General features: G+C 34.6%; 1 pseudogene; it reads left to right on the top strand.

The window, feature by feature from the left end:
- The first annotated feature begins 6,707 nt into the window (after nt 1-6,707).
- On the top strand, nt 6,708-11,289 carry LOC145105003 (uncharacterized; annotated as a pseudogene).
- Nucleotides 11,290-16,657: the final 5,368 nt, after the last annotated feature.

Genomic DNA, 16,657 nt, shown 5'->3' on the forward strand with positions numbered 1-16,657 from the left:
ATAGTTGTTGTTATTGTTAATTAATTTTTTAAAATTTATTTGCTTAATGTTTTAATTTCTATCATTATAATTATTTAAACATGAAATATTGTTTTTTGATTTTAAAGGTAACAATATAATCATTTATATAGAGTTATTTTTAACTATTTTTATTGTAAATTATTTTAAGCTACTTATTTGAAATTTTTTAAAGATTATAAAAATATCTTTAGGAAATATTTTAGTTAAATTGATATTACAATTTAGTTTTTGCATTTATCAGTACAATTTATCACTTTTAACTATTTACAAAATATTCTTTGGTGTTTTAAGTGGAACTGAAATTTATATTTAAGTTGATATTATAATAACAATTTAAGTATTTTGTCCAAACTGGTCAAAAGTTGTAGCTTTAAACTGATAATGGTTTACATACAATAACATATTAAATCTAATATGTTAAAAGTTAAAGACATAAATTTATAAGTAGAAGTAAATATATTATTTTAAAATTGAAATTTAGTATATTTATGATTACACTTTAGGTTTGATATTTATTTAACCTTATTAACCAACTTATAATCATTATTAGAAAGACACTACGATTAATCACTTTTAACTATTTACAAAATATTATTTAGGTTGTTTAACTTAAACTAAAATTTATATTTAAGTTGACCCTGTAATGTTATATTCAAATTAATAATTTAAGTATTTTATACAAATTGTTCCAAAATTGTATCTTTTATATGATAATCGTTTACATCCAACAATATATTAAAACTAATAAATTAAGTATAATATGTTAAAAGTTAAAAACATAACTTTTTATAAGTATAAGTAAAGATATTATTTTAATATTGAAATTTAGTTTATATATGATTACACTTTAGGTTTGATATTTATTATTTGGGTTGTTTAACTTAAACTAAAATTTATATTTAAGTTGACCTTGTAATGTTATATTCAAATTAATAATATAAGTATTTTATACAAATTGTTCAAAAATTGTATCTTTAATATGATAATCGTTTACATCCAACGATATATTAAAACTAATAAATTAAGTATAATATGTTAAAAGTTAAAAAAACATAACTTTATAAATAGAAGTAAAGATATTATTTTAATATTGAAATTTAGTTTATATATGATTACACTTTAGGTTTGATATTTATTTAACCTTATTAACCAACTTATAATTATTATTATAAAGAAATTGAAAAGTCATTGGAGTTTCAAATGAATGTGGTGAAAGGGAAAATGCATGGGAGTTTCAAATGAATGTGGTGAAAGGAAAAAAACTTCCTTTATAATATAGTATGATACATATATATATATATATATATATATATATATATATATATATATATATATATATATATACACACATGATATCATAAGTATTAATTAATAACCATAAGTTAAAAAAACTTTTGAGTTGTAGTATTTAATTGGTTTAATGTTCATAAGTACACATAAATTAGAAAAAACTCTTGAATTATAGTGAGTAATTAGTTTATAGTTAAAAAGATATTTGGTTGCAGTAAAATTTCAAATGAATATGGTGCAAAGAAAATAGAGAAAAGTTAGGTGAATCATGGTGCATTGTGCGAGAGCATAATTATATAGATAAAATAATAACATTTAAAAAATTATGATTGAAAATTTATACATAAAAACTCAATGTTAGTAACAACACAAACATATAGTTAACATATACTTTTATTAAGAACAATATTTTTAAATAATTGGTTATGTCGACCATTAATTGATGATATTGCCGACTGTTTTAAGTTGTGTATTTGTATATATAAAACACATGTTTATTTCTATATATAATGAATAATGAATAGTATGATAAAATAAATACTACAACTTTTGATGATTTTTTTACTGTTTTAAATTGTTTAAATTGTATATTAAACGGATGTTGATATATATATATATATATATATATATATATATATATATATATATATATATATAACGAATAACAAATACTATGAAAAAAATAATACAACTTTTAATAGCATAAAAACACTACAACATCTATTATAATACTTGTATAAAAAAATTATCAACCACTTATAAATCAGGCAAAATCATATAGAAATCAATATACATTTGATATATAGAAACATTATTATCTCAAGAAAAAATTGTGTTGCAATAATCAAAATGCTGCAAAACTCGTTTTTGCAACTCTTTATATTTGAATAAAAAATTTCTTCAAGCACATGAATTTCTTTGTAAACAAAACTTACTTATATACTACTCATATAGCTTAAATGTGTATAAATAAGATGAAAATAAAATGTAATTACTAATTAATACTCATAAGTTAAAAAAAACTATTGAGTTGTAATGTTTAATTAATCACATAAGTACACATAAATTAGAAAACTTTTAAGGTGTAGTGGGAGTTTCAAATGAATAAGGTTCAAATATTTTTGCATTGTTATAATAAATATGAAAATATATAGATTTTATAAAAAAAATCCATTTTATTCTACTTATATTATTGATAAAATCATGTGATTGGTCTTTGTAATTTAAAAAAAAATGTGATTTTTCAAAACATATCAAAAACTTTTGAAATTTATATGTGTTTGGTCTTTGTAGTTACAAAAAATTGTCCATTGGTCATTTTGCCATAAAAAATTGTTTACTCTTTTTATTTTAGGGTTATTGCCATAAAAGCCCTCATATTTACATGAAATGTGTGGTTATGTGTTAAGTCTGAATTTGTCTTCATTAATGCCTCACATTTGGGTAAGTTTTTTAATCTACGGTTTTTTATCAGGTTGTGAACAAGTAGTCGGTCACCTAAGGGTTTTTATGTAAAAGCGAGGGATTTTGTGAAGTTTTTTAAGGGATTTGTTGCATAAAATAGATAGTTTTTCACAAAAACTGGCAATGGAAGCTTTAAAATTTTCTTAAAAATCTCGAGTGTGGAAACAAAACAAACCATCAAGGATCATTTTGAAGAGGTTAGAATGATATTACAACAACCATAGGGTGTTTAGAAATAACAACCTTTGTAGCCTTTGGACACTCTTGGATTTGGGGTGTTGAAGTAGATGGCAAGAACAAAAGGCTTGATCTTCTCTACAAGTAATCCACCAACAAGAATAAGGTACCAAAATTGCTAGATTTCTTCTTGTACAACTTTGTTATTTAATCCTTAAGTGCTTAATCAATTAAGCACTAAAGGCAGACACAAAATGAACACCAAAAGCAAGTAATGTCTTCAAAAGAGGAAAGAGCTCCAAGCTCTTGTGTGCTCACGGTTTTGAGAGAAAAAGAGAAGAAGTTTTTGGACCAAAAAACTAGCAACTACTCCATGTATAAGACCCTTTATTTATAATCTCATCCAAGCATGGCCTCTTGAATATAATATTCAAAAGTATGAGTTATAAATGAGAGGCATGGGGAACAAGATGATGGATGTTGACAAGCAACCTCCGTTCCTCTACAACTTTCGGCCATAGGCCCTAAAGAGGACAAAAAATGTTCACTAGTCTTTTTAACCATGGTAAAGTAAGCCTTTGATTTAATCATGGTTAACCAAAGTGTCTAAAACTTTGTACATTACTTATTATATGATACCTTATCATATAAAGACTATTTTTCTACTTCTTACAATATTGTTTTCATAGAACAATAATTTTTCTCTAATTAAATACAAGAGTTGAATTTATTTATTAATATCAAATATATAATAAATATTCAAAAAGTACCAACTTGATTAAGGTGTGACCCTATAGGATCATATGTTATTAACAACATCACTAATTAATGATTCTTGAGCATATAGATCCAACAATTTTTACCATCTCATTCTTAACACGGTAGCCACCATCGCCAGTCCTCACTTTCTTAACATATCAGCCATCATCGTCATCTCCATCTCCAGTACCACCACCACAACCACCGTCAGGAGCCGTCTTTGACACCATATCCAACGCTTACCATCCCCTCCCATCTTCGACACCATTGTCAACCCTCTCTGTCTTCACCATCATCCCCTCAGACAAAACCTTAGTTGCCTCCATTGGACGATTCCAACAACAAATCTGTTAGACGATTTTGGTGACGATAAAGCTATCAATCAGATGGAGTGTGTCGATTTCAAGGTTTGTGTGTGTCAATTTCTGTAATTATGTGTGTGTGTCGATTTTCGATAATGGTGGCCAACAGTGGTGGTTTCTTTGTGTATGTGTCGATTTTAGATGGTGGTGGTTTGTGTGTGTTTGTGTTGATTTCCTAGTGGTGGCGGTGGTTTGTATGTGTTTGTGTTGATTTCCCGATAGTGGTGGTGGTGGTTGTGGTGACAGATAATGGTGGTGGTGGTAGAGGTTGGTAGTAGTAGACGGTGTTGTTAGTGGTAGAGGGTGGTGGTAGAGTATGATGGTGGTGGCAGAGTGGGTGATGGTGGTGTACATAACCATACATTTAATGTAAATATGAAGGCTTTTATGGCTTGGTAACCGGTTAAGATGATGAAAAACATACTAAAAAGTTAAAATGAAAAAAAGGCAAATGTGAGACATTAATGAACACAAAAACAAACTAAGGACATAACCACACATTTTATGTAAATATGAGGTTTTTTATGGCAATACCCCTTTATTTTACTTTAGACCCTTTTTTACATATTTTCTTTTAAAAAGTGAAAAGTAAATTAAACCTAACTCCGCCTCACTCCCTCCACCAATTTCACTTTCCCTTCATCCTCTTACTGTATCACTTGAAGAACACTATTAACTTCATCATCTTTCCAGTCACCGTCACACCGAAAAATCCTGCCACCACCGCCTTCTCTCTGTCTACAACCATCGTCGACCTAATATTCACAAAAATCATACCCCAAATCGAAGTCTGAAAGTCGGGGTCTGCGAATGAATAAGAGACCGTCAGAAATCATCACCACCTTTCTTGGTTCATATTTTCCGGTAGTGAAAACCCTAGCCCTAGTGTCGCCATCACCTTAAGTCGATAAAAGACCGTCAGAAAACCCTAACAACTTCGGTTCGACATACCGTTGCAAAAACAAAATCATTAAAACCTTCATGTATAAACCTGTATAGGCGACGTTGTATATGAGTGACAGATGAAGGGAGTATGACGGTAGCCAAAATAAGTCCAATGGTGGACAGTCTTTAGCGGTGGCCGAATTAAGGTTGGTGTTAGTGGTTAAGTCCATTTTTTGTTCTTAAGAGTGAAAGAAATGAAGATGGTGGGTAGAGAGTTAGGCTTATGTGCTTTTTATTAATACAATATTATTTTAGATTTGAACAAAAAAATCTCATCAGGGATAAAGAAATCTTTTGTATATGGCAAAAGGACTATGCAGGAAATTTTTGGAAACCATGAGGACTAACCACACAATAAATGAAACTGGGGGGACTAAGTGTTGTAACATCCCGAAAATCAAGGGTAAAAATTTCATTTTTAATATATATATATTAAATAATTCATTATTCCTTATCCAAACAATTAAAAGTATTCCAAAGAAAACAATTATCAGAGTAAATCCCAAAATCATGAATTACGGAAAACATGGGTGTATGCGCTGCGATCAAGTCCGACCCTTCCCTTTCGAGCCGCCTCGTGGTCTTCCTTGCCACTTCGGGGGCCAAAACCATGGGTCTTACAGACAAGTGCCAAAACCGCGGGACGTAACCTGGATTTTTACAAAACTCAAACTACGACTTAATCCTTTAAGTCCTTGCATCAAAACCTCGGAAGACCTTTAATCTAAGCTCTTAATGCATAAAGTCGTCACCTTTATGCATTTGCATGACTCAATGGGACCCAACAACCATCTTAATCCATAAAGATCCATTCTAATCGAACTAGAACATGCATGGACCATTCTTAAACATCAAGCAAGTATTTTTATGAACTAGAAACATCAGAAGAGGCAAGATCTATCACTCCAGGCTCATGTAGTGGCTCAAACTCACAAGGAGAACTTAATAAACCTTAAAAGCTCTTAATATTGCCCTAAACTCAAACTAGAATAAGAAGAAGTCAAGATAATAACTTTTTACCTCCTAAAGCTTCCCAAGAGTGTGAAGATTCTGGATCTATAACCCCAAGGCTACACCAAGCTTGATCATTAATATCCACTTCATTGAAATAACACTAAGAATCCTTCAAAATCACCTCCAAGCTCAAGAATGCACCACCAAGGGGATTAGGGTTCGAAATGAGGCTCTAAGGTCAAAGGAGGCTGAGAAATGAAAGAGCCTTGAGCTCATAAGGATGTTTAAATAATGCCTAAACCCTAAAAATTAGACTGTTTTAGTGTTTCTCTTTTATATAGACTAAAACCAATATTTTGTGATTTTGAAAATAGTCCCGACCCCAACACAGGAGCCATATATAGGTGTTTAGTTTTAGTCACTGTTTTGGAGCTTTTGTACAGTTAACAACTTAACATTGATATTTGATGTCAACCTGAGTACCTGACTTGCTAGCATGTTTTAATCACTGTTTTAGTCAGAAAGCATTATTTTCAGAAATAATTTGGATTGTTTAGCATGTTTACTTGTTTATGATTGCTTATGATTGTTTAGCATGTTCATTGTTTCTCTGTTAATATCTACTTTTCTTTTATGATTGTTTAGGATTGTTTAACATGTTTACTTGTTTAGGATTACTAATAATTTGATATAAATGTAACATTGGTTGTTTGTGTTTCTATTATAGTATAGATTATGAGCACTCTTGGTTCAAGTTCCAATCCATCTGAAGAAGCACAGTCGAATACCGTCCCATCTGGTTCACAAGCTTCTACTCAACCAAATGTTCGGGCAAAAAAGGATCCTGCTTGGAGGTATATTACTCAACTTGATGGTGGAGGCGGAAAAAAGGCATACTTTTGTACTTTTTGTAGAAAAACATATAACGGTGGAGGTATCAATAGAATGAAACAACACCTTGCTGGAGTGCCAGGTGCTATTTCAGCATGTCCGAGTTGTCCAGGAGATATAAAGTTTGTCATGAAAAGTTCACTGGATGAAAATGCCCAAAAAACAAAAGAGAAACGTGCTAGTGTGCTTAGTGATACTTCGGGGTTGAATGTAGATAACATGTATGATGTTGATGATGATGATGATGACGTTCAAGTACACACCCAACAATCAACTCAAAAAAAAGATGGAAATAGAAAAGCTCCTCATACCTCCCAAACACAAACCGTGCCACCTTTTTTCAAATGAGGTATGCATGATCCTTCTCAACCATCGATTAAGGCAACATTGCAAAGTAAGGAAAGATGGCATGATACGGATTTAGCTCTTGCTATGTGGTTTTATGATTCTTGTATACCTATGAATGTCGTGAATTCTCCCCTTTTACAAATAGCAATGAGCAAAGTCGCTAGTATGGGTCATGGATAAACGGGGACTTCATATCATGCTATGCGTGTCACGTTGTTGAAAGATGTGAAACAGTCTGCACAACTTATAGTTGATTCTTATAGACGTTACTGGGTAGAAAATGGTTGTACAATTATGGGTGATGGGTGGCGGGATACAAGACAAAGACCCCTTATCAATTTTATGGTGTATTGTGCAAAAGGGATATCATTCATCAAATCAGTTGATGCATCGGATATTGAGAGTAATGCCCAAACATTATGCAACTTGTTTAGTGAGATTGTTGGTCGTCAGAATGTCGTTCATTTAGTTACTGATAATGTTGCAAACTATAAGGCTGCAGGAAGATTGTTATGTGAGAAGTATCCGTCCATTGCTTGGTCTCCTTGTGCAACTCACTGTATGAACTTGATTATGAAGGACATGTCGGAGATGCATGAAGTCGTTGATTTGGTTACACTTGCATCGAGGGTTACAATTTTTGTTTATAACCACAAATGGCCATTAAATTGGTTAAGAAAAAGACCAGGTTGGACAGAGATTATTTGTCCGGGTGCCACTCGTTTTGGTACTGCATTTATTGCATTGAAGAGTTTGTGTGATCACAAACATGATTTGCAAGCTATGGTCACCTCCCCGGATTATAAAAAAGTGATTAGATTAGAAAAAGCAAAAGAAGTTAAACTTACCATATTGAATGAAAGCTTTTGGAATAATTGTGCTATCATAGTAAAAGTGATGACTCCAATGTTGAGACTTTTACGGATTTGTGATTCGGATGAGAAGCCGGCTTGAAGTATATTTTTTTATATTCTTTAATGATGTTTACAAATATATTATCATTTTTATTATTTTAATTGATGTTTTTTTTTCTTTTTTTAGGTTATGTATACGAAGGGATGTATAGGGCAAAAAAATGAATCAATAAACTTTTTCGCAACAACAGAGAGTTGTACACCCCGTATACTAACATCATTAAAAATCGGTGGGATAGGATGTTGCGTAAGAGTCTTCATGCTGCTGCTTATTGGTTGAATCTAGTCTTTCAATATGATCAATAAATTTTTTCTAAGAAACCAGAGGTGGTTGGGGGGGGGGGGTAATGGATATGATTAAGCGTTATAGTAGTGCTGGTACTGTGGATGGTCTAACTCTCATGGACCAACTAAAGTTGTTTCGTGAGCATGAAGTTAGTTTTGGTAGAAAACTTGCTTTCGCTTCTCGCAATACTACTCGTCCAGGTAACTTTTTTTTCAACTTTTTGTTAATAGTGAATTATAGTAAAAATATTATAATAATATTTTGTTATTCTCCATTAGATGAATGGTGGAAATTACATGGTGGAGATGCTCCGGAATTGCAAAAATTTGCAATTCGAATTTTAAGCCAAACTGCTTCTTCTTCCGGGTGTGAAAGGAATTGGAGTGTCTTTGAGAGAATCCACACTAAAAGAAGGAATCGATTGGAGCATCAAAGGCTTAATGACCTTGTTTATGTTCATTATAATTTGCGTCTACAAAATATGTAATGTATACTTTCAAACTTTTTTTCATTTTCTTTATTTATGTATAAAAGTATATTAATATTTTTCTCTAGGCTCAAGGATTACAAAAAGTCTTATGATCCGATCGATTATGAAAGTATTGATAAAATCGAGTTTTGGGTGGTTGATGAAATACCAGAAGGTTAACTAAATTATAATGAATTGGAAAATATGGTTGAAGAAGAACCACCAAACTACAATGAATCAACGATGTTTGAATCCCAAGTTTCTCAAGGTTAGTATTTTATGTTATTCTATCAATATTATGCTATTCTTCTATTTGAGTTTAAGTTTTGCTAAAATTGAATTTGTATTTGGTATTGAAGATGATGAAGAAGATGATGATGGAGTTGCGTTAGAAGAAATTAACATGGATTCCTTTAGATGAAAATCAAATTGTGATTGAAGTTTGCATTTTGATACATTTCATGGTATTTTGATGTTTATGTTGTGAACTTTGTTTTTTTTGAAGACTAGAATCAAGATGTGGTGAATCAATTTCATGGTATTTTGTATGTTTGGTACTTTTATTTAATGTTGAAAACTAATGTTTGTTGATATTTTTGGTTTAAAGTTTATTTTTGTATTTTTTTTGGAATATTTTAAATGTTTAAATACAATAATGATGTAATAATGACGTCATCCGGTTCATCCGGTTTTTTGGACCGGTTCACCCATCGACCCGGTATGGCGGCCGGTTCGATGTCCGGTCCGGTTTTCAAAATATTGCTAGTATCGGTGCGCCGCCATTTGAGTTTCTTTATGGGAGGAAGTGTTGTACACCAGTTTGTTGGGGGGAGGTCGGTCACAGGGTCATGTGAAGGACCGAGGTAGTCCTTCAGAGGACAAAGCTTATCCAACAGATCAGACGGAGGTTGCAGACAACTCAGAGCCGGTAGAAGAGTTATGCTGACATACGTCGATCCGAGTTGGGGTTCCAGGTCGGTGATATGGTTTACTGAAGGTATCACCCTGGAAGGTTGTAATACGTTTCAGGAAGAGGGGCAAGTTGGGACCCCGATTCATCGGGCCATTTCGAGTAGTGGCCAAGGTAGGCAGGGTGACCTACCGACTAGATCTGTTTGATGAGCTCAGACAGATTCACAACATCTTTCATGTTTCTCAGCTACGGAAGTGTGTAGCTAATGTTTCATCAGTGGTCCCTTTGGATGATATTCAGGTTGATGATCGCCTGAATTATGTTGAGAGATAACAAAAATTCTAGATAGGAAGACGAAGACCTTGCACACCAAGGTGGTATCATTAGTCAAGGTCCAGTGGTAGCATCGGAAGGGTTCCAAATGGACTTGGGAGCTTGAAGCAGATATGCGAGAGCACCACCCTGAGTTATTTGTAGCTGAAGACTTTGAGGACGAAGTCTAATTCAAATGGGGAGAATTGTAACATCCGTTCTAGGTATGAATAGACTTTTTATGTATTAACTTTAAATTGGGTGGCCACGACATGGTGGAGCATCACCACGACGTGGCAAAATGTTTTGGATCGCGGAATTTAAATGACTCGCCACAGCGTGGCCTTAGGTGCCACGACGTGGCAAGTGTTTTTAGTGAAAAACCCTAATTTCGGGGTTTGGGCCTTATATAAAGAACATTAAGGTTAGGGTTCGTGATCATTCAACCTCCATCTCACTCTCAAACTCAGAAACCCTAACCCTAGCCTCCATTGACGTTGTGAGCTCATTCTTGGTGCTTTTTGGTGATTTTTGAAGGAGAAGGAAGCCCTTGGTGTAGTAGTTACTTGGCAAGCATCATTTTCTTCAGCTAGCACATCTCATGGACCTTGGTGAGTGTCCAAGATCCAACCTTTTCCTTGCCATGTTACTAGATCTCTTGGTTTTGTCCTTTTTTTTCATGTCATGATGGATTTGAGTAGTGGGATCTCATAAAGTTTGCAAATTTATGAATCTCCAAGTCAAATAGAGTATTTGGTGTCTTGGATCTGATTTATAAATGAGTTTTGGTGTCATGCATGGAGTTTTGGTCATTAAACCCTAGTTTTTGACCTATTAGGAGTTCAAGACATGTATTGGACATGAATGTCTGGAAAGCATGGATTTTTATGATATTTTTGGTACTAGGAACCCTTATGGAATTGTTGGTGATGAGATCTTCTGTAAGACTGTAACGACCCAATTTTTAAAAGAAATTTTTCATTTTTAAATAGCCAAAAACACTTTCCATAAACCATAAAATCTCAAATACAATTGTTTTCAAATTCATAACAATAACAATATTATTTCAAATCATTAGAGTGTCCCATAAAATGCCTAAGAGAGAGTGCATGCTGCGTCATCAAGCCTTGCCCTTGCCCTTAGGCTCAGATGTACCTGAAACAAATCCACAAACTGTAAGCTAATGCTTAGTGAGTTCCCCAAAGCATACCATACCCCACACAATCCACATAATCACATAATCATACTAGCTATAAAAGCTACATAAACCACATAAGCCATGCATACAAACATATAGGGAAGCCATGGAAACCCTCCAGGGTCTTACACCTAGTGCCACTGGAACCCCTACGTGGTCTTAACTTCATGCCATGGGAACCCCCACATGGTCTTCACTAACTGCCATGGGAACCCCCACATGGTCTTCACTACCAAGCAAATATCATACAAAATAAACATGCAAATATACTAGGATGCCATGGAAACCCTCCAAGTTCTTACACCAAATGCCATGGGAACCCCCACATGGTCTCAATCTACTGCCACGGGAACCCCCGGGGTCTTCCATGCAAATGTCATACTAACATAATGCATAACCAATCGACAATCCAAATATCATAGAATGGGTCGGCCTTGGTGCCTTAGACCCATTGGTATGGTGAGAAAACTCACCTCTCGTAAATGCTGAACTGACAAGATAAGATCTGATATGTACAACGCACAGCTCCAACTCAACTGCCTATAAGCATCATGTGATTAACTTGTCACAATCCCGAAATACCATAAATACCCTCAAAGTCAACCCTGGTCAAAGTCAAAGTCAACAGTCAAGGTCAACAGTCCATGTTGACCCCAACTCGTCGAGTGCATCCAGCAACTCGCCGAGTTACCTGTGTAACTCGTCGAGTTCCTTAATGTCCAGAAGACCGAAAAATCATGCAGACCGAAAACTCTAATCCTTCACCGAAATCGCTCTGAATCTCGAAAACGGGTAAACCCTACCCGACTCGTCGAGTTGGCTAAGGAACTCGACGAGTCCTTTTAGTCCTTTTTATCTAGCCTCCTAGGGCATGGTTTCCACGTAAAGTTGCAAACTTTACGTGCATGCAAGCTCTTAAATGTCAAAACCAAGCTAAGGGAGGGGTTTAAGCCAAAAAGGAGGACCAATGCTTGATAAATTCAGTGACTTTATAACTCTAAGGACTTAGAGGAGTCCAGATCTAAAGTTACAACTTCAGATCATGCCCAATACCTGAAATAATCTACAAATGTACTAAAAATGACCTTAAACCTAAGAAAAAGGGGATCTAATGCTAGAATGACCAAGGTAACAACTTGTTACCTTCAAATGGAAGCCCAAACGATGTAGATGTTGGATCTACAAGCTCCTTCCCGTTCCAAGCTTCTCCACCTTCAAACTTCTTCAACAAGTTGCACCAAAAACACTCTCTTAGCCTCTCAAGCACAAGGAAGCAACAAAGAACGGCTAGGGTTTCTTCTCTAGGTAATGAAGTGGTAAGGGAGGCCACAAGAGTCGGATTAAGTCCTTTATATAAGGTGCAAACCCTAAAAATTAGGGTTTTCCTTTACAGCGCCTACTCGTCGAGTCGGGGCCTTCCGACTCGTCGAGTAGGATCTAAATCCCGCGTCCTCATAAATGATCTCTACTCGATGAGTTGGAGCTCCCCAACTCGTCGAGTCCTAGCATAAAACCCTAAAACTTGGAAAAATTAGATGATACCTGGAACGGGTGTCACATCTTCAAGATTAAGTGCTTAATGATTAAGCCATGATGTGTTTTCATCCCTTTTGGACCTAAGGGTGAGATCTTTGCCTCATGGAAGGTCTTAAGGGATAAGGTTGGAATGGCCACGACGTGTTCAAGACATGCATTTAGACCATGGAATGGACCAGATCTGATTTGTGGAGCTCTTAGAATCGAAGAAAACGACTTAACCAATTAAGTTGTTTGGAACCCAGTGCCCACAGCGTTGCCTTAGGTCGCCACAACGTGTCGATTGGGTTAGAGCCGACTGTTTTTTCGTTTTGTTGCCACGATGTGGCCAGGGATGGCTACAACGTGGCGACCAGCTGTAGTTGACTTTGACTTTTGACCGTTGATCGTTGACTTTGACCAAGTTTGACTTTGGACATTTGGGATATTTCGAGTAGTAGTTTGAGTTTGGGTAATTGTTTATTGTTTAGGTGACCGGTCGAGTAGGATCTAAATCCCGCATCCTCATAAATGATCTCTACTCGATGAGTTGGAGCTCCCCAACTCGTCGAGTCCTAGCATAAAACCCTAAAACTTGGAAAAATTAGATGATACCTGGAACGGGTGTCACATCTTCAAGATTAAGTGCTTAATGATTAAGCCATGATGTGTTTTCATCCCTTTTGGACCTAAGGGTGAGATCTTTGCCTCATGGAAGGTCTTAAGGGATAAGGTTGGAATGGCCACGACGTGTTCAAGACATGCATTTAGACCATGGAATGGACCAGATCTGATTTGTGGAGCTCTTAGAATCGAAGAAAACGACTTAACCAATTAAGTTGTTTGGAACCCAGTGCCCACAGCGTTGCCTTAGGTCGCCACGACGTGTCGATTGGGTTAGAGCCGACTGTTTTGTCGTTTTGTTGCCACGATGTGGCCAGGGATGGCTACAACGTGGCGACCAGCTGTAGTTGACTTTGACTTTTGACCGTTGATCGTTGACTTTGACCAAGTTTGACTTTGGACATTTGGGATATTTCGAGTAGTAGTTTGAGTTTAGGTAATTGTTTATTGTTTAGGTGACCAGTAAAGTCAGCAGTTGGAGTAGTGATATGTTCAGCAACATTTCAGACTGTGAGGTTTTTTGTCCTCACTGTACTTGTGGGTCGAAGGCACCAATGCCGGCCCACTGGATCATGTATCCAGGTATATTGGATTGATGTTGTGTTGGTTATGCGATAGGCTGGTAGATCTGTATGATTACCTGTGTTTACCAAGTATGTGCTAGATTGGTAGATCAACCTTATTATATATATTTGTTGGTTATTGATTGTTATTATATATGTCGACATGATATGGTTTGTTGGGTTGAGGCAGTCGTACTTTGTGCTGAAGGCCAAGATACCCGGGGCGGTCCGGATAGGCTGAAGGCCCGAGAGGCGGACCAGTCAGACCGAAGGCCCGGAGAGCGGTCCAGATAGGCTATAGGCCCTGCGAGGCGGTCAAGTCAGGCTGAATGCTTATATTTGCATGCTGTTATCTGTTGGCTGTGTGTGATACTTTGGGGAAACTCAGTAAGCTTTGACTTACAACTTAAGTTTTATGTTTGAGGTACTTCAGATGATCAGGAAAAAACAAAGGCGTGATCGTACACATCCTTCGGTGACATGTTTTGGAGATGTTACGATACATTGATTTTGGAACATTTGTACTTGATCTTGGGTTCTTATGACTTGGATTTGATTGAAAACAATGATTTCTCTTTAAATAAAAATGAAAAATTTTATTGTGATTTTTGGGATGTTATAATCATGAGATTAGTTCGGGATCCTGAATAGGGTTGAGGATCTTCGCCCTAACAATCATCAATATTTATTATTTAATCGTTTGTTTGATATTTTGACAATTCAATAATTAATTCAAAATATTAAATATCAAGTTATTTAGTTGTATTCTCTAAACTTTACACAATCTATATATGTTTTAACAACTTGTCTAATTAATTCACAACATTATCTACTGATTTTGTTCTTAAAAGTTTATATGTTCATTAATAACATACACATATTCCTTATTGGTCGACCTTGTACTTGTAAGAAGACTACGTTAGTTTAGGATGGTTGACCATGCTTGGTTGATCATAGATGTGGTTTAATTATAAAAATGACAATTGGTTAGGCTTTATTGAATATATGTATTTATACAAATTTTAGTGATACGTATCCTGTTTTTCGATCTTGTGGTCGGTAAGAAGACTACATTCGTTTGAAATAATTGGTGATGCTTGTTTGACCATATATGTAGTTTAGTTATAAAAATGACAATTGTTTATGCTTTATTGAATATGTATTGGTACAAATTTCATAATTTTTTTAGTAAAATATATGTATGAGTCCAAAATTGTTTTTATGATACTTGATACTTCAATATAGATATAAGAGATTGTATCACATCGATGTATGATATACTAATAGTCCTCATCAAAGATTGAGGTTCGATGAGGTCATATAAGAATGTGTTAAGCTACATGAATGTGGACGCTGACTCTAATCCCATATAAGATATATGTAGATTCTAAAATTGTATCTCTAAAAAAAACCTTACGAAGAAATAGAAGACTCTAACATATATAAATACATAAACATTTGTGTCGCACCAATAAACGATACATTTATTATTATAAAATAATAAAAATAAAAATAAAAAAACCAATTTATATTACATACAAATAAAAATGTTAAAACACCGAAATCAAGAGACCTTAATGATGATAAACATGCCCGATTATAAGGGAGGGCAAGGTGGACATGTGCCCACGGCCCAAAAGTTTCAGGGGCACATCTTTTTTTTTTTTTTTTTTATATTATATCCACGAATTCCTCTAATTGATCGGTCCACACACAAAGGCAAAGACAAACACGATTATTCAAGGCTTCAAGCGAGAGTCGATTAACGATCATACGACGACCGATTACCAGTCGTCCACTCCTGCAATCCTGCTAATCAGCTAATTGATCATTCATTCAGACATTCACACAAGTTATGGAACCTCATCTTTTTTTTACAAGAAACGGTTTTGTGTTCAATTTTTACTAACTCGTTATTGAATAACTTTTAGCCTTTTGAATGTAAAAACCCTCATGTCAGTTTTAATGTAAAGATACGCCGTTAGATGTGAGTGTTTAGAAATTTAAGGACATGTGATTAAACTTCGGTAGCTAGGCAATATATTTATAAAGGAGTTGGAAAAGTTGGAAGGATATTTACCTTCAAAGAATGAAGAATGTATAGATCTCGACTTATAGTTTCTTTGCTTTTTCTCCAACAGTTACTAATAAAAATATAGTTTTGTAGTTACTAGTTTGCAAATCAAGCAATAAATAGCTAGGTTTGTCAAGAAAAAAAGTCAGCTGATGCTTGGAAGTGCTTATAAAGAGAAGATTAAGGAATTTATTATATAATATGATAGGTGTTAGAAATGAAAAGCCTGTATACACAAATATTGATACCAAAGGAAGTACTTTTCATAGACATTAATTAATCTGTTTTCAACCTTTTTTTTTCCTATATAGAAATTGGTTGACATGGGTTTTGCTCTTGTTGTTTCTTCCTATAATATTTCTCCCTATAATATGTATAATTTTTTTTTCAAAGACATGCTTGATCATCTCTTACATGTCTACAACTCTATGTAGTGAAACTTTTTTGATGCATAAATATGGATGCAAAAAGTAGCTATTGGACACCCTAGACAGCTGGAATGTATAATTAATGATGTATTTTGTCAATATGATGGTGTGATGGGATGAATGTTTTTAGTTTCTAAAGTTTGTGTGTTC

The sequence above is a fragment of the Lactuca virosa genome, chromosome 4 (assembly GCF_052849685.1).
Source record: "Lactuca virosa cultivar CGN04683 chromosome 4, Lactuca_virosa_CGN04683_v6, whole genome shotgun sequence".
NCBI lineage: Eukaryota > Viridiplantae > Streptophyta > Magnoliopsida > Asterales > Asteraceae > Lactuca > Lactuca virosa.